Source organism: Stenella coeruleoalba, assembly GCF_951394435.1.
Source record: "Stenella coeruleoalba genome assembly, chromosome: 2".
NCBI lineage: Eukaryota > Metazoa > Chordata > Mammalia > Artiodactyla > Delphinidae > Stenella > Stenella coeruleoalba.
In genome coordinates, this window is record NC_137147.1 from 163,471,047 (window position 1) to 163,494,489 (window position 23,443).

Consider the following 23,443-nt stretch of genomic DNA (forward strand, 5'->3'; position numbering starts at 1 on the left):
TTCAAACCCTGGCCGGGGAACTAAGGTCCCACAGGCCACGCAGCATGGCCAAAAAATAATAATAAAAAAATGACACAAATGAACTTATCTATGAAACAGAAACAGACTCACAGACATAGAGAACAGACTTGTGGTTGCCAAGGGGTGGGGTGGAGAGATGGATTGGGAGTTTGGGGTTAGCACATGCCAACTATTATGCATAGAATGGATAAACAACAAGGTCCTACTGTACAGCACAGGGAACTATATTCAATATCCTGGGATCAACCATAATAGAAAAGAAAAAGAATGTATATATATGCATAACTGAATCATTTTACTGTACAGGAGAAATTAACACAACACTGTAAATCAGCTATATTTCAATAAATTTTTTAAAAAATCTACAGCTATGGTCACATACTACAACATGGATGAACCTTGAGGACACTACGCTAAGTGAAACAAGGCAGTCACAGAATGACAAATAATGCATGATTCCACTCATTTAACGTATCTAAAGCAGTCAATCTCACAGAAGCAAAAAGCATAATGGTAGTTGCCAGTGGCAGGGATATGTGGGGAATGGGGAGTTACTATTCAATGGGTCTAGAGTTTCAGTTTGTGCAAAATGACAAAGTCTTAGAAATCTGCTTACAACATGTGTATAGTTAATATTTGCACTATACACCTAATGGTTGAGGGTAAATTCCATGTTGTGTTTTTTAATCACAATTTAAAAGATCTATAGCTATGAGCAGCTTAACAGCTGCGTCTCATGCATCTTAGTGCTGCTGCAAAGAAGAGTTTGAAGACATATATACTATAAAGGAAAATGTCTACAGCCATAGCTCTAGTAAGAGGAATGACAAACATGGGCAAAAGATATGAATAGACATTTCACCAAAGAGGCCATACAGATGGTAAACCTGCAGATGAAAAGATGACCAACACTGGCAGTCATTAGGGAAATAGAAATTTAAACCACAGTGACAAGACAGACCACAGAATGGGAGAAAATATTTGCAAATCATATACCTAATAAGGGCCTAGTATCTAAAATATGTAAGGAACTGTTACAACTCAACAATAAAAAGACAACCCAATTGAAAACTGGGCAAAAGCTTGAATAGACATTTCTCCAAAGAAGCTACGCAAATGGCCAATAAACACATGAGAAGATGCTCAAATCATAACTCGTCAGGGAAATGAAAAATCAAAACCACAATGAAAGACCACTTCACTTCCAGCAGGTTGGCTAGAATCAACAAGACAGATAATAACAAGTGTTGACAAAGATGTAGGGAAACTGGAACCCTCATACACTGCTGGTGAGAAGGTAAAATGGCGCAGCTGCTTTGGAAATCAGTTTGGCAGTTCCTCAAAAGGCTAAACATAGAATTACCATATGACCCAGCAATTCAACTCTCAGGAAAATACCCAAAAGAAAACACACATACATACATACAAAAACTTGTACAAAAACGTTGTTAGAAATATTATTCATAACAGGCAAAAGTGGAAACAACCCAAATGTCCATCAACTGATGGATAAACAAAATGTGGTAATCATACGATAGAATATTATTCAGCCATACAAAGGAATGAAGTGCTGACTCATATTACAACATGGATGAACCTGCGAAACATTATGCTTAGTGAAAGAAGCCAGTCACAAAGGGCCATATATTATAAGATTTCATTTCTATGGGCAAATCCATAGAGACAGAGGATAGTAGTTGCCAGGGGCTGGGAAGAAGGCTGAATTGGGAGTGACTGGTAATGGGTACCTGTCACTCTTTTTGGAGGGATGAAAATGCTTTGGAAATACAGATAATGATGATAGCTGCACCTACATAAGAATATACTAAAAACCATTGAATTATATACTTTAAAAGGGTGAGTTTTATGGTGTGTGAATTACATCTAAAAAAAATTTGAACACAATGAGAACACACCTATCAGAATGGATAAAATTAAAAATAGTGATAATAGCAAACAGTAATGATGCAAAAAACTGGATCACTCATACATTGTTGGTGGGAATGTAAATGATTCAGTCACTTCGGAAAACAGTTTGCAAGTTTCCTTTAAAATGACAAATGAACTCATCAGATGACCCGGCATATGACACTCTTGGCCATTTACTGTAGAGAAATGAAAACTTTTTTTTTTTTTAAGTGGCATACCCTTTTTTTAAAAATTTATTTTTTATTTTTGGCTGCACTGGGTCTTCATTGCTGCACACGGGCTTTCTCTAGTTGAGGCAAGCAGGGGTTACTCTTCCTTGCGGTGCTCGGGCTTCTCATTGCGGTGGCTTCCTTTGTTGCGGAGCACGGGCTCTAGGCGCACGGGCTTCAGTAGTTGTGGCATGCGGGCTCAGTAGTTGTAGCTCGCGGGCTCTAGAGCACAAGCTCAGTAGCTGTGGGGCATGGGCCTAGTGGCTCCGTGGCATGTGGGATCTTCCCGGACCAGGGCTCAAACCCGTGTCCCCTGAATTGGCAGGCGGATTCTTAACCACTGTGTCATCAGGGAAGTCACCTTTTTTTTTTAATTTATTTTTGGCTGCACTGAGTCTTCGTTGCTGCGCGCGGGCTTTTCACTGCGGTGGCTTCTCTTGTTGTGGAGCACGGGCTCTAGGCGTGCAGGCTTCAGTAGTTGTGGCGCACGGGCTTAGTTGCTCTGTGGCATGTGGGATCTGCCCGGACCGGGGCTCGAACACGTGCCCCCTGCACTGGCAGGCAGATTCTTAACTACTGCGCCACCAGGGAAGTCCAAGAAATGACAACTTCTGTCCACTCAAAAACCTATGCATGAATGTTCAGAGCAGTTTTCATTATAGCTGATAACTCAAAACCAACCAATGTCTTTCAGTGAGTGAATAGTTAACCAAATGATGGTCCACCATACCATGGAGTATTACTCAGCAATAAAAAGAAAAACAACTTTGGATGAACCTCAGGGAAGTTATGCTGAGAGAAAGAAAATAATCTCAGCAAGTTCCTTAAACTGTATGGTTCTACTGATATAACACTTGAAATAACAAAATTCTGGAGACAGAGAACAGATGAGTGGCCACCAGGGTTTGGGAATGGACAATGGAGAAGTTGTAGCTATAAGGAGTACCACGAGGGAGCCCGAGGTGATGGGACGGTTCTGTATCTTGACTGTGCTGATAGCAACAGGAAGCTACACACACACAAACAAGTGCATTATGTGTAAGTGGTGACTCAGCTCTGGGCATTTCACCAGTGTCATTACCCGGTTTTGCTATTGCACTAGTTATACAACATGTTCAACTGGGAAGAATGGGTGAGGGGTACCAAAGACTTCTCTCCATTTCTTTGCAACAGCCAGTGAATCTATATTTATTCCAAAATAAGAAGCGTGTGGGGTTTTTAAAGTAACTACATGGGGTATTAGTCAATGCTTAAAAGTAATGACTGTGTTTCAATAAAGGTCAGAATTGAAGGCAGGAGTCAAGAAGAAATGACAGCCTGCACAGTACAGCCACAAACCATCACCTCTACAACATGTCAGAGGAATCCTCCTTTTAGTGTGAACTGCATACACCTGAGAACAAGTCAGGAACTTCCGGTGCAGACCCACTAACTTGTGTGTCCTCACTTGTCCTCTAATCCCCCGCGTGCAGCTCTACTATCCTAACCTACCCTCATCCTCATCTCCGGGCTTCCATTCATGCTCTTTCCTGTCTGAATTCATCTTCTCTCCACTTATCCAAATCCTTCCCACTGGGTCATAAGGCCCTGCAGCAGTATCCATCTTTCCACATGGGTTAATTGTATCTCTCTAACTAGATGCTTGAGTTCAGACACCAGGTCATCTTCCTCTACCATATCCTCCATAATACACCATACAATGCTGAGAACGTAAGGAGTATCAAAGATCTCTGTTGATGGAATAAAGGCCTGCCTGCCTCAAGATCTTTTATTATCACTCTTGCAAGCTAGGTGATGGAGAACGGGTACACACAGGGGCATGAAAGCCAAGACAACGTTTCACACGTAATTGCAACTGTGTACTTTTAAAATCATCATCTCAGTTGCTTTTTTTTTTTTTTGCGGTACGCGGGCCTCTCACTGTTGTGGCCTCTCCTGTTGCAGAGCACAGGCTCCGGGACGCACGGGCTCAGCGGCCATGGCTCACGGACCCAGCCGGTCTGCGGCATGTGGGATCTTCCCAGACCGGGGCACGAACCTGCATCCCCTGCATCGGCAGGCAGACTCTCAACCACTGCGCCACCGGGGAAGCCCCTCAGTTGCTTTTTATTACAGGGCTATGAATGATGCATAGGAGGCATAATCTGATCCATTTTACGGATGAGGAAACTTAGTTCAGAGTGGCTAAGTGATATACAAAATCACAATTCGTACTGAGTCAGAGTTAGAAACCAAGACTCATCCTAAAACCTTAACGAGACGCAAATTGCCACTTTAAACTTTTTTTTTAAAAATTACTGCTCTCTTCCCTTTTGCGGCCACTGCTGAAGCACCAGCGGTCAAAATGAAGTGCAATCCCTTTGTGACTCTGACCCAAGCGAGAACAGGAAAAGGCATTTCAATGCGCCTTCCCACATTCGCAGGAAGATTATGTCTTCCCGTTTCTAAAGAGCTGAGACAGAGGTACAATGTCCGATCCATGCCCATCCGAAAGGACGATGAAGTTCACGTTGTACAAGGGTACTACAGAGGGCAGCAAATTGGCAAAGTAGTCCAGCTTTACAGGAAGAAATATGTCATCTACGTGGAACGAGTGCAGTGGGAGAACGCTAACAGCACGACTGCGCATGTGGGCATTCACCCCAGCCAGGTGGTTATCACCAGACTAAAACTGGAGGAAGACCGCAAAAAGATCCTCGAACGTAAAGCCAAATCTCACCAAGTAGGAAAGGAAAAGGGCAAATATCAGGAAGAAACAATTGAGAAGATGCAGGAATAAAGTAATCTTGAATACAACTTTCATTAAAAACTGTTAAAAATGAAAAAAAGGGCAAATTATTAGTAAATTAAGATGCAAATATTCCCAAAATGAAGTGTAACTTTTGCAACCCAAAATATGGTACTTAGCCAACACCTTGGGGTGGCTGAGGCCCTATATGAAGAGGAAAAAGGAAAAGCCTTAAAAAGTGGGGATAGAAGAGCAGACTGTGATCAGGGAACAATTGGAGGAACACAGGAAAAGCCCCACTTCCAAACATATCCTGAATCCAGCCATACCTCTCCAGCACCACCGCTGTCCCCTAGACCCTGCCTCCATCACTCAGAGCACATCACTCCACTCAACAGCTCCCCGAAGCACAAAGATCTAAACTTGACCTTGCTTAGAAAGCTCTAAATGGTCCGGGTCCTGCTCACCTCTCTAGACTCATCTCATTCCATTCGTCCCCACCAACAATGCTCCCTTCACACCTTTCCATCCCTCAAGCATGCCTAGCGGGGTCTTGCACAGCGGCACTGGCTGCTTCTCCTGTCTGGAATGCTTTGCCACCTGACCTTTGTACAGCTTGCCCTGTCATTCAGACTTCAGTGTAGGTGTCACCCCCTCAGCCTAAAGTAGTTGCTAATTCCTCTTTGTCACTTACCACCCTCTTAATTCTTTGCCAAACATCATTAACTGACATGTTTCTTATTGACTGATGTATTGATCGATGTATTGATTGTCTCTCCCTCATCCCACTACAGTGTAAGCTCTAGGAGGGCAGGGGACTCTTTTTTTTTTCTTTTGTATTCCCAGTGCCTGACATATAGCAGGTATTCAATAAATATGTGTACAGTGAAGGTCTGAAGGAATGAATGAATGAAAAAGACCACCACCCTACCTCCTTCACAGTTCTGGTTCTACCTGGCCAATGAATGACCTATTAATGGCAATCTAAAAGTTACTAACATTCAACTAGAGGATAGGTAAATAGCATGATCCTTGATATCACAAAAGGTACTTTGAAAACAGTAAACCGCTGACCCTTGAACAACACGGGGGTTAATCCACGTATAACATAGTTGGCCCTGTGCATCCTCAGACTCAACTAACCATGGACCGTGTAGTACTGTATTTACTACTGAAGAATATCTGCATATAAATGGACCCGTGCAGTTCAAACCTGTGTCATTCAAGGGTCAACTGTATTACAGATCATCTTACAAGGTCCAGATCAAGCCCCCTCTCTTCTCTGAAATCTTCCTGGGATACTCAAGCCCCATTGATCTCCCCTTTCTCTGACTTCCTAAAGCTTTTACTGCCTACACCACTCATGTGATACTTTACAACCGTCTTCTTCTTTTTTTTTTTTTTTTTGCGGTACGCGGGCCTCTCACTGCTGTGGCCTCACCCATTGCGGAGCACAGGCTCCGGACGCGCAGGCTCAGCGGCCATGGCTCACGGGCCCAGCCGCTCCGCGGCATGTGGGATCTTCCCGGACCGGGGCACAAACCCGTGTCCCCTGCATCGTCAGGCGGACTCTCAACCACTGCGCCACCAGGGAAGCCCTACAACCCTCTTCTGTATTTTGGTACCCATGCCTACCATGTGACAGAACCATGCTAGGTCCTGGGAATACAACAACCAGTAAAAAGGAGTTTAAATCCCGGTTGGGGGTCATGAATAGTGAACCACTATTTTCATAAACCATTGTATTTGTGATAAGTGTCACACACACACACACAAAAAAGTGTGCACTAACGGCATAATCAAAGGACAAAACCAGACCAGCTGCATAAAGGAAGGATAGCAAGTAGGAAGTGCGTCAGGGAAGTAACAGTCTATGAGAAGAAAATCTCTCAGCTTTGGGAGGCAGGAGACCAGGGAGCAGGCAGGATGGAGAACATAAATAGCGTGAACTTGAAGCCCGGAGACCCTGATCCCACTTCCGGCTCCATCACTGTCCACCCACATTCCTCAGTTTGTCTGAGTTTCAACTGACTCCACTGTGATAAGAACAGAATCACGTTCAGTGTTTACAGAACCCTCAGAGAAATAAAATATAACCCCTTCGTTTTCCAGAGATGAAATTATTTAATTTCAATGAACAAGATACCTATTGAGCATATATTAATTACGTGTTAAGCATAAACATCCATCAAAGTGAATGGATTTGCCCAAGATTAACATTAGTCAGTGGGCACAGACCATATTAGAATCCACATCTGCTGAATCCCAGGCCCTGAATTCTTCTCATAGGTATCCATCACCCTCCACAATTTGGTCTATGCAACTCCCACTACTCTCACTGCCAGAAGCCCATTCCAAGCTGAAATGCTGAAACCATTCCAAGCTCCATGTTGACTCCAGGCCTTCTGAAATTCTGGGCCCCTTTGCGAGGTCACACATCCCCCCTTCCCAGCTCAGAATGTGAAGTGTCCCCCATCCACACTCAGTTCAGGTAACACCTCCTAGTTTGCCATTCACCTAGCTGGTCTAGAGCAGTGGTTCTCCAAGTCTGCAGATTCCTGGGGGATCCAGAGATCCTTCAGGGGAGCCCATGAAATCAAAACTATTTTCAGAACAATACTAAGATGTCTTGTTCACTGTGCTGACATTTGCACTGTTGGTGCAAAAGCAAAGGTGAGTAAAACTGCTGGCACCTAGTGCAAATCAAGGCAGCAGACCAAATGACACGAAGAGGCATTATATTTTTCAGTGCCTTGTGTGGGCAGAAAAGAAAAAGGCAGTTTAAGAATGTCCTTGATGATGGGACTTCCCTGGCGGTCCAGTGGTTAAGACTTCACCTTTCAATGCAGGGGAAGATTTGATCCCTGGTCGCAGAGCCAAGATCCCACATGCCTCAGGGCCAAAAAACCAAAACATAAAACAGGGCTTCCCTTGTGGCGCGGTGGTTGAGAGTCCGCCTGCCGATGCAGGGGACGTGGGTTCATGCCCCGGTCTGGGAGGATCCCACATGCCGCGGAGCGGCTGGGCCTTTGAGCCGTGGCTGCTGGGCCTGTGTGTCCGGAGCCTGTGCTCCGCAGTGGGAGAGGCCACGGCAGTGAGAAGCCCGCATACCACAAAAAAAAAAAAAACCCATAAAACAGAAGCAATATTGTAACAAATTCAATAAAGACTTTAAAAATGGTCCAAATCAGAAAGTCTTAAAAAAAAAAAAAAAAAAGAACGTCCTTGATGAAGCAGTAAAAACCATTAATTAAATCCTGGCCCTTGAGTACACACGTTTTTAATATTCTGAAGAAATTCAGAAGCACAGAAAGCACTTCTGCTGCTTATCAAAGTACAGTGGTTGTCTCAAGGAAGAGTACTTAGGTGACTGAGTTCTGAGTTGAACTAGTGGCTTTCTTTGTGAAAGACTATTTTTACTTGAAAGGATGAATGACAGAAAAACTATGGATTTGAGTATTTGATAGACATTTTCTTGAAAATGAATAAATAAGCCTCTCACTTCAAGGAAAACTAGCAGTATTTGCTGCCACTGATAAAATTTGAGCTTTCACGCAAAAATTAGAATTTCAGAAAACTTGCTACTGCATGCTTGACATTTTTCCATTGCTTCAAGACTTTCCTGATGAGATCAATGGTGATAATGATGAAAAGGGGTTTTTAATATTGTATAATTAAAAGTCTCAATGTTTTCAACATCTGTATAACTCCGAACGAGTATTTTTCACATGGTCAATTCATCATGTTACAAAAATCATGCATGGATTAAAAAAATCCATTCAAAGCACAAGAAAGACTATTGGATTTTCATGTAGGAATACAAAAAGTTCATTGATAAGGTTTCTGATTCTGCACTGTAACTAACTTTTAAGAAACTATCACTTTTTGAGTTTTGATGAGGTATCAAAGAAGACTAAATACAGAAAAAGTACTTAACTTACACTTAACAAGTCACAAATACTTGTTAAACTGACGTTATACTCCTCCATCCCTAAGGGATATCTTTGTTCTTGAACAAATAGTGTGGTAACCTAGACTGCCTAAGCAAAGTTCCAGGGACGTTTTAAATCAAATACTTCTAGGGCTTTATGAAAGATTTGGATGAACTGAATTATGATTTTCTTGACCCATTTGGGCTCGAATTTCACTTTAAAAACTACAGATCCAGAGAGTGGCATGGACATATATACACTACCAAACGTAAAATAGATAGCTAGTGGGAAGCAGCCGCATAGCACAGGGAGTTCAGCTCGGTGCTTTGTGACCACCTAGAGGGGTGGGATAGGGAGGGTGGGAGGGAGGGAGATGCAAGAGGGAAGAGATATGGGAACATATGTATATGTATAACTGATTCACTTTGTTATAGAGCAGAAACTAATACACCATTGTAAAGCAATTATACTCCAATAAAGATGTTTAAAAAAAAAAAAGGACAATCCTCTTTCCCATTCCTATTTGCTTTTGATCATCAAGAAATAAATACTGTTCTTTCCCCCCCTGCAGTATGTCCTATGCAAGATTGACCAGATGTTCTTGATGGGCCCAGTCAAACAGGAACATCAGCTTCCAGTAGCAGTCAAGATGAAGGAAACTGCATGTAGCCTATGAGTCCTACTGATGTCAAAATCTCTGCACATAATACACAAAGCAACTACCTGAAGACTCTGAAAACTAAACAACTAGAGGCTATGGGACCTGAATCAAAGGGGGCAGAATCATTGAACTATGCAGCAAAAACTCTAGGAGAAATCTCCTATTTCTATCTAGAACATCAAGTAAAGGAGCCCCATTGTACTACACAGTAAGGGGGAAGTCCCTGGTTTTCTTCTCTTTTTCTTGTCTTTCCTCACCCAGCCTCGCACTACACCAACCCCAGTCTCAGATCTGCATTGCCGCGGTGGCACAAGAAAAACAGACACCCTAAACAGTCCTATCTATTAAAGAAATTGAATGAGTAGTTTAAAACCCTCCAACAAAAGAAGACTCCAGGCACAGATTATTTACTGATAAACTTTACGTAACTGTTACGGACTGAATTGTGTCCCTCCAAAATTCATATATTGAAGCCCTAACCCCAGTACCTCAGAATGTGACTGTATTTGGAGACAGGGCCTTTAAAGCAGTCATTAAGTTAAAATGAGCCTGTTAGGGTGGGCCCTAATCCAACCTGACTGGTGTCCTTATAAGAAGGGGAGATTAGGACAAATGGAGAGCCACTAAGGATGCTGACACACAGAGCGGGGACCCTGTGAATAGGCAGCAAGAGGGAGGCCATGTGCAAGCCACAGACACCTCAGAGGAACCCAACCCTGCCAGCACACGGATCTTGGAATGCTGGCCTCCAGAACAGAGAGAGAATAAATTTCCGTTGTTTAAGCTACCCATTATGTGGTATATTGTTTTCCATAGAAAGCTAATATACAAACATTTAATGGAAAAAAATACCAATTCTACACAATCTCATCCAAAAACAGAAGAGGAAAGAATACTTTCCAACTTATTTTGTGAGGCCAATATTATCCTGATGCCCCCTTTTTTATTATAAGAAAACTACAGGCCAATATTCCTCATGAACATACATGTATAAAATCCTCAACAAAATATTAGCAGATTAAATCCATCAATATATAAAAAATGGGATTTATCATGAGAATATAAGGGTGGCTCAAAAGTTAAAGACAAAGAGAGTTTTGAAAGCAGCAAGAGAAAAGCAACTAGTTACATAGAAGGGAACCCCATACCCACTCCAATGAGACTATCAGAGGATTTTTCATCATAAATCTTGCCAGGCAAAAGGAGTAGAATGATATATATATTTAAAATATTGAAAGAAAAAGAATTGCCAACCAAGAACACTATTCTGTCAAAATTGTCCTTCAAAAACAAAGGGGAAAAAAAGGGGCGGGGGGGGGAAACAAAGGGAATGTAATTGATATAGCCACTGTGGAGAACAGTATGGAGGTTCCCTAAAAAAAGAACTACCATACGACCCAGCAATCCCACTATTGGGCATATACCCTGAGAAAACCATAATTCAAAAGGTCACATGTACCCCAATGTTCATTGCAGCACTATTTACAATAGCCAGGACATAGAAACAACCTAAATGTCCATCGACAGATGAATGGATAAAGAAGATGTGGTCCATATACACAATGGAATATTACTCAGCCATAAAAAGGAATGAAATTGGGTCATTTGTAGAGATGTGGATGGACTTAGAGACTGTCATACAGAGTGAAGTAAGCCAGAAAGAGAAAAACAAATATTGTACATTAACACATATATGTGGAATCTAGAAAAGTGGTAGAGATGAACCTATTTGCAGGGCAAGAACAGAGACACAGACGTACAGAACGGACATGTGGAGACAGTGGGAGAAGGGGAGGGTGAGACGAACTGAAAGATTAGGATTGACATATATACACTATCATGCATAAAACAGATAGCTAGTGGGAACAAGCTATAAAGCACAGGAAGCTCAGCTCGGCACTCTATGACAAGCTAACTGGGTGGGATGGGGGGAGTGGGAGGGAGGTCCGAGAGGGAGGGGATATAGGTATACTTATAGCTGATTCACTTCCTTGTACAGCAGAAAATAACACAACATTGTAAAGCAATTATACTCCAATAAAAAAACAAAGGAGAGATAAAGACTTCCTCAGACAAAGGCTAAGAAACTTTACCACCTGCTTTATAAGACATGCTAAAGGTAGTTCAAGTTGAAATGAAAGACACTAATTAGAAATATGAGAGCATAAGAAAGTGTGAAACTAGTTGATAAAGGTAAATATAGAGACAAAAACAATATTTTATTACTATATACTATAAAAGACAAAAGTATTAGAAACAACTAAAACTGAATGTTAACAAATATACAAAGGTCAAAGTAAACTGTGACATCAAGAATATATAATGTGGTGGGGAGGAGAGGGAAAAGACAAGATTTCTTGTATGCAAGTGAAGTAAAGTAGTTGTCAGCTTAAAACAGAATGTCATAACTATTCGATACACGATATATTACTTAAGCCCTTAGTAACCACAAAGAAAATATGTATAGAAGTTATACAAAAGAAAAAAGAAAGACATTTCCACTAAGATCAGGAAAAAGACAAGGTTGCCCACTCTCACTACTATTATTCAACATAGTTTTGGAAGTTTTAGCCACAGCAATCGGAGAAGAAAAAGAAATAAAAGGAATCCAAATCAGAAAAGAAGAAGTAAAACTGTCACTGTTTGCAGATGACATGATACTATACATAGAGAATCCTAAAGATGCTACCAGAAAACTACTGAAGCTAATCAATGAATCTCGTAAAGTAGCAGGATACAAAATTAATGCACAGAAATCCTTTGCATTCCTATACACTAATGATGAAAGATCTGAAAGAAAAATTAAGGAAAGACTCCCATTTATCACTGCAACAAAAGGAATAAAATACCCAGGAATAAACCTACCTAAGGAGACAAAAGACCTGTATGCAGAAAACTATAAGACACTGAGGAAAGAAATTAAAGATGATACAAACAGATGGAGAGATATACCATGTTCTTGAACTGGAAGAATCAACAGTGTGAAAATGACTATACTACCAAAAGCAATCTACAGATTCAATGCAATCTCTATCAAACTACCAATGGCATTTTTTACAGAACTAGAACAAAGAGACTGCACAATGTGTATGGAAACACAAAAGACCCCGAATAGCCAAAGCAATCTTCAGAAAGAAAAACAGAGCTGGAGGAATCAGGCTCCCTGACTTCAGACTAGACTACAAAGCTACAGTAATCAAGACAGTATGGTACTGGCACAAAAACAGAAATATAGATCAATGGAACAGGATAGAAAGCTCAGAGATAAACCCACACACATATGGTCACCTTATCTTTGATAAAAGAGTCAAGAATATAATGGAGAAAAGACAGCCTCTTCAATAAGTGGTGCTGGGAAAACTGGACAGCTACATGTAAAAGAATGAAATTAGAACACTCCCTAACACCATACACAAAAGTAAACTCAAAATGGATTAAAGACCTAAATGTAAGGCCAGACACTCTAAAACTCTTAGAGGAAAACATAGGCAGAACACTCTATGACATAAATCACAGGAAGACCCTTTTTTTTTTTTTTTGCATTACACGGGCCTCTCACTATTGTGGCCTCTCCCGTTGCAGAGCACAGGCTCCAGACGCGCAGGCTCAGCGGCCATGGCCCATGGGCCCAGCCGCTCTGCAGCATGTGGGATCTTCCTGGACTGGGGCACGAACCCGTGTCCCCTGCAACGGCAGGCGGACTCTCAACCACTGCGCCACCAGGGAAGCCCGCAAGACCCTTTTTGACTCACCTCTTAGAGAAATGGAAATAAAAAGAAAAATAAACAAATGGGACCTAATGAAACTTAAAAGCTTTCGCACAGCAAAGTAAACCATAAGTAAGACAAAAAGACAACCCTCAGAATGGGAGAAAATATTTGGAAATGAAGCAACTGACAAAGGATTAATCTCCAAAATTTACAAGCAGCTCATGCAGCTCAATATCAAAAAAACAAACAAACAATCCAAAAATGGGCAGAAGGCCTAAACAGACATTTCTCCAAAGAAGATATACAGATTGCCAACAAACACATGAAAGGATGCTCAACATCACTAATCATTAGAGAAATGCAAACCAAAACTACAATGAGGTATCACCTCACACGGGTCAGAATGGCCATCATCAAAAAATCTACAAACAGTAAATGCTGGAGAGAGTGTGGAGAAAAGGGAACCTTCTTGCACTGTTGGTGGGAATGTAGACTGATACAGCCACTATGGAGAACAGTATGGAGGTTCCTCAAAAAACTAAAAATGGAACTACCATACAACCCAGCAATCCCACTACTGGGCATATACCCTGAGAAAACTGTAATTCAAAAAGAGTCATGTACTACAATGTTCACTGCAGCTCTATTTACAGTAGCCAAGACATGGAAGCAACCTAAGTGTCCATCAACAGATGAATGGATAAAGAAAATGTGGCACATATATACAATGGAGTATTACTCAGCCATGAAAGGAAATGAAATTGAGTTATTTGTAGTGAGGTGGATGGACCTAGAGACTGTCATACAGAGTGAAGCAAGTCAGAAAGAGAAAAACAAATAACCTATGCTAACACATATATATGGAATCTAAAAAAAAAAAAAGGGTTCTGAAGAACCTAGGGGCAGGACAGGAATAAAGACGCAGACATAGAGAATGGACCTGAGGATACAGGGCAAGGAAGGGTAAACTGGGATGCAGTGAGAGAGTGGCATTCACATATATACACTACCAAATGTAAAACAGATAGCTAGTGGGAAGCAGCCGCATAGCACCAGGAGATCAGCTCGGTGCTTTGTGTCCACCTAGAGGGGTGGGATAGGGAGGGTAGGAGGGAGACGCAAGAGGGAGGAGATATGGGAATGTATGTATATGTGTAGCTGATTCACTTTGTTATACAGCAGAAACTAACACACCATTGTAAAGCAATTATACTCCAATAAAGATGTTAAAAAAAAGACAAAGGAATCAAAACCTATCCATACAAAATAAAACACAGCACAAAACACTGAAGACAGCAAGAGAGAAAAACATGGGAAAAGGAACTATAAGACAAACAAAAAACAGTGAACAAAATGCCAATAGTAAATCCTTATCAATAATCACTTTAAATGTAAATGGACTAAACTCCCCAATAAGAAGACATGGGATAGCCAAATACATACAAAAGTTAAGATATAATTGTATTGGGACTTCCTTGGTGGCGCAGTGGTTGAGAATCCGCCTGCCAATGCAGGGGATACGGGTTCAAGCCCTGTTCCAGGAAGATCCCAATGCTGCAGACAACTAAGCCCGTGTGCCACAACTACTGAGCCTGTGCTCTAGCTCTCGCAAGCCACAACTACAGAGCCCTCACACCACAACTACTGAAGCCCGTGCACCTAAATCCCATGCTCCGCAACAAGAGAAGCCATCGCAATGAGAAGCCCACGCACCTCAACGAAGAGTAACCCCCGCTCGCCGCAACGAGAGAAAGCCTGCATGCAGCAATGAAGACCCAACACAGCCAAAAATAAAAAAATAAATTTATTTTTAAGAAAAGAAACAATTGTATTGTATCTAGAAGAAACTCACTTTAGATTCAAAGGCACATTGACTGAAGGTGAAGGAATGGAAAAGGATATTCCATGTGAAAGATAACCAAAAGAAAGTAGGAGTGACTATCCTAATATCAGACAAAGTAGGTTTTAAAAACTGTCTCTAGAGATAAAGGTCAGTACATAATCATGAAGTGGTCAGTTCAATAGGAAGATATAATAATTGTAAATATATATGCACTCAATGTGAGAACACCTAAGTATATAAAATATTGACAAATCCAAAGGAGAAAGTGATAGAATACAATAATAGTAGAAGACTTCAGTATCCCACTTTGATAATGGAGGTAACATTTAGATGCAGAATCAATTAAGAGTGGACTTGAACAACAGTATAGACCAAAAGGACCTAACAGACATATAGAAAACTTTTCACCCAACAGCAGGAGAGTACACATTCTTTTCAAGCGCACACAGATATGCTCCAGGATATATCACATGTTACACCACATGTTAAGTAACAAACAGGTGTTAACAAATTTAAAAAGATTAAAAGTATACCAAGAGTCTTTTCTGAACACAATGGAATAATCAATAATAGAAGGAAAAGAGGGAAATTCACAAATACACCGAAATTAAACAACACACACTTGAATAACCAATGGATCAAAAGGGAATTTTTTTAAATCTTGAAACAAATGAAAATGAAAACACAACATACCAAAACTTATGGGATGCAGTAAAAGCAGTACTAAGAGAAAAGTTTATAGTGATAAATGCCTATATTATAAAAGAAGATCTCTAATAAAGAACCTAAATTTACACCTCAAGGAACTACAGAAGAACTAAACCCAAAGTTATCAGAGGAAGAAAATAATAAAGAACAAAGAAGAAATAAATCAAATAGAGACTAGAAAATAACAGAAAAGAACTAAAAGTTGATTTTTTGAAAGAAATAAATAAAATCAATAAACCCTTACCTAAACTAAGAAGGAAAGAGAGGAGACTGAAATAAATACAGAAATGAAAGCAACATTACAGTAGATACCTCAGAAGTAAGAATGATCATTAGGGACTATTTATGAACCATTATGTGAACAAATTGGAAAACCTAAAAGAAATAGATAAATTCTGAGAAACATACAACCTGTCAATACTGAAACAAGAAGAAACAGAAAAATTGAACACACCAGTAACAAATAAGGAGATTCAAACAGTAATAAAAAGACTCCCAAAAGCAAAGAGCCTAGGACCAAATGGATTCAAAGCTGAATTCTACCAACATTCAAAGAAGAATTAACACCAATCCTTCTTAAACTCATCCAAAAAATAGGAGAGGGAATACTTCCAAACTCATTTTATGACAGCAGCCTCACCTTATATCATAGCTAGACAAAGACACTGCAAGAATAGAAAACTACTGACCAATATCTCTGATGCACATAGATGCAAAAATCTTCAATAAAATACTAGCACACTGAAATCAACAATGTATCAAAAAGTTTATACACCACAACCAAATGATATTTATCCCTGGGATGGAAGGTTGGTTTAACATATGCAAATCAAGGTAATACAGCACATTAACAAAATGAACAATTTGAAACACATGATCATCTCAGTAAGCAGAAAAAGCACTTGACAAAGTTCAACACCCATTCATGACAAAAACTCTCAATAAAATAAGTATAAAAGAAATTTATACAACGCAATACAGGCCATTTATGAAAAGCCCATGGCTAACATCATAATCAATGGGGAAAATGTAAAGCTTTTCCTACTCTTGCCAATTCTATTAAACATAATGCTGGAAGTACTAGCAAGAAAAGACATAAAAGGCATCTAAATTGAAACAAAGGAAGTAAAATTATCTCCGTTTGCAGATGTCATGATTCTATATGTAGAAAACCCTGAAGACTCCACACACACAAGAATTAGAATATATGAATCCAGTAAAGTTGCAGGATACAAAATCAACATATGCCAAAAAAAGCGGTTGTATTTCTTTACACCAACAACAATCTGAAAAGGAAATGAGGAAAACAATCCTATATATGATAGCACCAAAAAGAACAAAATACCTAGGAATAAATTTAACCAAGGAAGTGAAAGATCTATGCACTGAAAACTTTGTAAGATTGATGACAGAAAGACAAAAAAAATCAATAGAGAGGTATCCCATATTCATGGATTGGAAGAATTAATATTGCTAAAATGCCCATATTACCCAAAGTGATGTAGAGATTCAAAGCCATCATTATCAAAATTTCAATGGCATTTTTCACAGAAATGGAAAAAACAATTCTAAAATTTGTGTAGAACTACAAAAGATCTTGAATAGTCAAAGCCATCTTGAAAAAAGAACAAGCTGGAGGCATCATGGTTGCTGATTTCAGATCATATTACAAAGCTACAGTAATTAAAACAGTATGATACAGTCATAAAAACAGACCAGTGGAATAGAATTGAGAGCCCAGAAAGAAATCCACACATGTACAGTCAACTAGTCTTCAGGAAAGATGCCAAGGACACACAAGGGGGAAGAATAGTTTCTTTAATACATTGTGGGGCTTCCCTGGTGGCGCAGTGGTTAAGAATCTGCCTGCCAATGCAGGAGACATGGGTTCAAGCCCTGGTTCAGGAAGACTGCATGTGCTGCGGAGCAACTAAGCCCGTGCACCATAACTACTGAGCCTGCGCTCTAGAGCCTGCGAACCACAACTACTGAGCCCATGCACCACAACTACTAAAGCCCACGTGCCTAGAGCCTGTGCTCCGCAACAAGAGAAGCCACCATAATGAAAAGCCCGCGCACCACAACAAAGAGTAGTCCCCGCTCGCCTCAACTAGAGAGGGCTCGCGTGCCACAACGAAGACCCAGTGTAGCCAAAAATAAACAAATAAGTTTATTTTAAAAAGATACAGTGTGTTGGGAAAACTGGATTCACATGCAGATGAATGAAATTGGACCCTTATCTCACACCATATACAAAAATTAACTCAACATAAAGACTTAAAGGTAAGACCTGAAACTAGAAAAAAAATCTTGACATTGGTGTGGGCCATAATTTTCTAGATAGGACCCCAAAAGCACAGGCAACAAAAGCAAAAATTGATAAATTGGATTGTATCAAAATAAAAAGCTTCTGTACAACAAAGGAATCAATAAAATGAAAGGGCAACCTATGGATTGGGAGAAAATAATTTGCAAACCATCTATCTGGTGCAAAATATACAAGGAACTCATACAAGTAAATAGCAAACAACCTGATTTAAAAATGGATGAAGGAATTGAACAGACATACAAATGGCCAACTAATCATCAGGGAAATGCAAACCAAAGGCATAACGGGATATCACCTCATGCCTGTCACAATGGCTTGTGTCCAAAAAATGAAAGATAACATGTGTGAGCAAGGATATAGAGAAAAGGGAACACTTGTACACTGTTGGTGGGAAGGTAAATTGATGCAGTCATTATGGGCAACAGTCCAAATGGAGGGTCCTCAAAAAATGAAAAATAGAACTACCATCCAACAAACTCTCTTCTGAGTATATACACAAAGAAAATGAAATCAGTACCTTTAAGAAATCAGTACCATGTTCATTGAATCATTAATCACAATAGCCAAGACATGGAAACAACCTGTGTCCATCAGCAAGTGCATGAAGATACATGTGGTATATACACATAAAATGGAATATTATTCAGCCATGAAAAAGAAGGAAATCCTGCCACTTGTGACAATACAGATGGACCTTGAGAGCATCATGTTTAGTGAGATAAGTCAGAAAAAGACAAATACTGTTTGGTCTCACTTATATGTAGAATTTTTTTTAAACTCACAATGAGATAGCACCACACACCTATTAGAATATCCTTTTTTTTTTTTTTTAACTGACAATACCTAGTACTGATGAGAATGCAGAACAACTGGAAATCTCATACAGGGCTAATGCAAATGCAAAATGGTACACTCACCCCGGAAAACAGTTTCACATTTTCTGATAAATTTAAACATACACTTACCTTATGGTCCAGCAAACCCATCCAAGGTATTTATCCAAGAGAAACAAAAATTTATTTTCACACAGAAACCATACATCTCTATTTAGAACAGCTCCAGTAGCCTAAAACTGGAAACAACCTAAGTATCTCTAACTGCTGAATGGATAAATAAAACTGTGGTACAGCCCTATAGCAGAATATTCCTAAGCAATAAAAAAGGAGTGAACTACAGATACATAAAACATAGACAAATCTCAAGTGCTAAATAAAAGAAGCCAGGCTAAAAAAATTTAAAAAAAAAGCAACATACATGATTCTATTCACATGACTTTCTGGAAAATGCAAAACTAGTTGGAGAAGCAACCAGAGGTTCCCAGGAGTTGAGGTTGGGGAAGGGTCTGACTATATGGCAGCAGCTCAGGGGAGGGTTTTGGCAATGATGGAACTTTTCTATATTGTGGTTGTAGTTGTGATTATACAACCATGTGTATCTGTCAAAACATAACGGTACCTGAAAAAGAGTAACTTCTGCTACATGTGGATTTTAAATATTAATTTAGAAAGTAGAAATAGAGAGGGAGAAAGAGGAGGCCTCTGCTTACTAAGGCCTCAGAGCTCCCTGAATGAGACATAATACATTCAACGAATGTGTAAGACACCATAAAAATATACCAAATATACAATAGTGAATAAAACAGATATCCCTGCCCTCGAGTAGTTTAGTCTACTTGGGAAGACAGCATCTGATGACTAGGCAAACAGGGACCAAGAGGCTTTGAACAGGATGGCTGCCATCTTTATTTATTTATTTTGGATGGCCGCCATCCTTAAATACAACAGCCGCTCCCCACCCCCACCCAGCTGTTCTCCCGCCTTCGCCGGCAGCCTCATCTGTATTCAACCCTCCACAGCCAAACGTCCTGAAGGCGTTGCCCACTCCCACTATCTCCATATCCTCTTGTCCCACTCTCTCCTCACACCCCACAACCTAGATTCTCCTCCCTCACTCTATGGAACTGTCCTCATCTCTGCCACCAAAGTCGAGTGGTTATTTGACTTCATCTTACTTGACTTCTCAACAGCTTTTGGTTCTGTCGATCACTTACCCTTCCGGAGATATTCTGTGCCGTTGACTCTCCTAGTTTTCCTCGTACCGGTCTGACCGCTCCTTCTCCACCAGTGTTAGCATTCTACACCACTCAGTCCTGCCCTAGGGCTTCTGCTCTTACTCTAAGCCCTCTCCCATGGAAGTCTCATCCGTGTCCAGTTTCAGCTGATACCTAGTTATCGATCAGACACAAAGGTATATCTTCTACTCAGAGCTCTTCTCAAAGCTCCAAAGTTACAGACACAACCACCCATTCAAGATCTCACATGGATGGCTCAAGGGCACCTCAACTCAACATGTCCAACCCTAGACTCATGAATTCCCTACCACCTGTCCTATCCCCATTTATCAGTGTTAGTCCTGGCATGCAGGCAGCCAGGAACACAGGAGTTATCTTTGACCCTCCCACCTCTTGTACCACCCAAATCCAAACCGTCATGAACATCTACTGATTTTATTTCCTAAATCTCTCTCAAGTTTGCCTACATCGCTCCACCCCCATTGCCTCCACCCTGGTCCAACACCTATCTGGTAGCTTTCTAACAACCACTACCTGTTCTTACTATATCACCTGGATCCCCTCCTATCCAGTTCCCTACTCCTGCCACTTTGGGTGGGTTTTTTTTGGTGTGTGTGTGTGTGTGTGTGTGTGTGTGTGTGTGTGTGTGAATTTGTTCCTATCACCCCTTGCTTTCAAAACATCAAGGGTTTCCCATTACTGTAGAACAAAGCCCAGTCCTCACCAGGATCTATCAATCCCTGCATGGTCTGACGCCACCTACTGCTCTGGCCTCATTCTTCTCACTCACTCCCTTTCCTCCAGCCACAGGAGCTTTCTTTGGTTTCCTCAAAGGCACCATGGACCCTGCTACCACAGAGCCTTTGCACAGATTCTTCTCCCTCTCTGGATTGCTCTCATTTCCCAGTTACCCCAACATTAACTAAGATACCTCCTCATCCATCAGATTTTAGTCTCATTATCAATTCAGCGGAAAAGGCTTTCTTTACCCCTAAGTCTAGATCAGACACCCTGATAATTTCCTTTCTTTTCCTTGGAGCATTGATTTCCATTTTAAATTATAAAGTCATTAACGTGGTCTTTTGATTGTGTCCACCATCAACACTAAGACTATAAACTTCATGAGATCAGGAACTCTCTATTTTGCTCAACACTGAAACTCTCGTATCTAACACAGCAGCTGCCTCACGGTAGGCACTCAATAAATATTTGCTAAAGTTTGGACTTGGGACTTCCCTGGTCGTCCAATGGTAAAGAATCTGCCTTACAATGGAGGGGATGCAGGTTCATTTCCTGGTCAGGGAACTAAGATCCCACATGCCACGGAGCAACTAAGCCCGAATGCCATAACTACTGAGCTCGTGCGCCTCATCTAGAGCCCACGTGCTGCAAACTAGAGAGCCCACGCACTCTGGAACCTTTGTGCCACAACTACAGAGCCCACACGCCCTGGAGCCTGCACACCACAATGAAGAGCCCGCGCGCCACAACAAAAGATCCCGCATGCCTCAACGAAGATCCCACATGCCGCAACTAAGACCTGATGCAGCCAAAAATATATAAAATAAAATAAAAAAGTAAATAATAGATCTTAAAAAAAAGATTGGACTCAACAGTCCCACAAAATGAGGTATGTATAATGTTACACATGTCCGCGCTCTATGTAACATCAATGAATTGGAAACAGCGTAACTACCTATCGACAGGGGACTTGATTAAATATATACAGTGAGGCGTTCATACAATGGAATACTATGCCGCAATTTAAAGCAACTTACCTGCATTGATATGGAAAGATTTTAAAGATCTACTTATGAATAAAGCAGGGCACAGCAAAGTGTGCACAGTGCAGTGCCACTGGTGTCAAAGACAACAATGAATCATGTTTGAATTGTTTGTTGGATGAGAATACTCATCGAACGTTCACAAGAAACTGTTAACAGTGGTTACTTGTTTGGAGGGTAGGGGGGAACTGGGTGGATGGGTGTCCGAGGTGGGAGAAAAAAACTCTACTGACTACCATTTTGTACTTTTAGATTTGGGAATCCACGTGAACATGGATTATAATTCAGTAAACGACTTTTTTTAAGTGCTCCCTGGCTGGAACCCAATAAGTTCTATTGAATGAATTACAGCACACATGACAGCTTCCCCATCACTGTTCCCATCTCCAACACATATCCCTGTCACCACTGCTGCCACCACTCTGCCACTGCCCTGGGAAGAAGCAGGAAGCTTTTTTAAAGCTACATATCCTTTCAATTTTAAAGCCCTACTTTCGAATTACCAATTTACAGTCATCACTCTTTATACTTGACAAAGTGCTTTCAAACATGTGCTCTAATTAGGTCCTTATAACAACCTGAGACAGTGTATATGTTTTTCGCCCCATTTTATAGATGAGAAAACTGAGGTTGTGAGACATTAAGGGTCCTGCCTAAGTCACGCCTCTGGAAATGGCTGAGCCAATCTCAATCTCCTGATGAAAAGTCGACGTTCCTTCTGATGCAGCTTGGAGGATGACAACTCCCCCACCATCCTTCCTGACTCCAAAATGGGAAAAAAGAAAGATGGCAGCAGGTCTTTCACAGATTTTACTTCATTCCCATGACATTCTAGAACAGTGTGGAGCCGTCTGGGTGTTGGTCCTAGGGGACAGGACTTGCTGAGAGGGGAAAACAGACAACTTCTGTTTTGATTGTTACACTCCCCCAGCAGGGAAGAAAAGAAGGAAAATCTTCTTGGCTGGTGTGGAGAGAACCCTGCCAGAAAATGGGATGGATGCTCTCACTTGCCAAAGACATCCCCCGCGGTCCCATTAACACCATGATACTGCACCAGAGAGACGCTAAACAGGAGCAAGATTGTGTTTCTACCGTCTGAGGCATGGGTGGAACGTTTGAGGACGGAACTAGAGAATGGGAGGATCTGGCTGCTGAGGATGAGTTGCGGGTCACCCTGGGTGCGCATCACAAAAAGTTTCCCTACATAAGATTTTCCTCTGGTTCCATTTCTTAACCTCCAGATGGACCCTAGAGTCCCACATTCACGTGATGCTCCGAGTGAGTGAGAACTAGGAGAGAAAAGAAGGAGATGTGCCCTTCACAACCAGAGCCTAGATCCACCGTTCAAGCTGACTGGGGGCGTAGAGAAGAGCAGCAGCAACAGTGGAAAGGACAAGAACTCCGTGTTCCTCCGGGATTTATCATCGTCTAAGATACGGCACGTAATTCAAGAAAGCCACGTTAACGTGTGACATCCAAGGCCGTTCATAAAGGTCTCAGAACAAAGGAAGGATTCAT

At 41.0% G+C, this 23,443-nt stretch overlaps 1 protein-coding gene and 1 pseudogene across 2 annotated transcripts in view; one reads left to right on the plus strand and one right to left on the minus strand.

Annotated features, from left to right (window-relative positions):
- The window catches only part of LOC307182689 (coiled-coil domain-containing protein 3), a 101,648-nt gene that overhangs the window by 70,694 nt on the left and 7,511 nt on the right, over positions 1 to 23,443 (minus strand). The window lies entirely within an intron of this gene.
- Positions 4,279 to 5,369, plus strand: LOC307182760 (large ribosomal subunit protein uL24-like; annotated as a pseudogene). Its single transcript has one exon. The product of its transcript is annotated as a large ribosomal subunit protein uL24-like (transcript).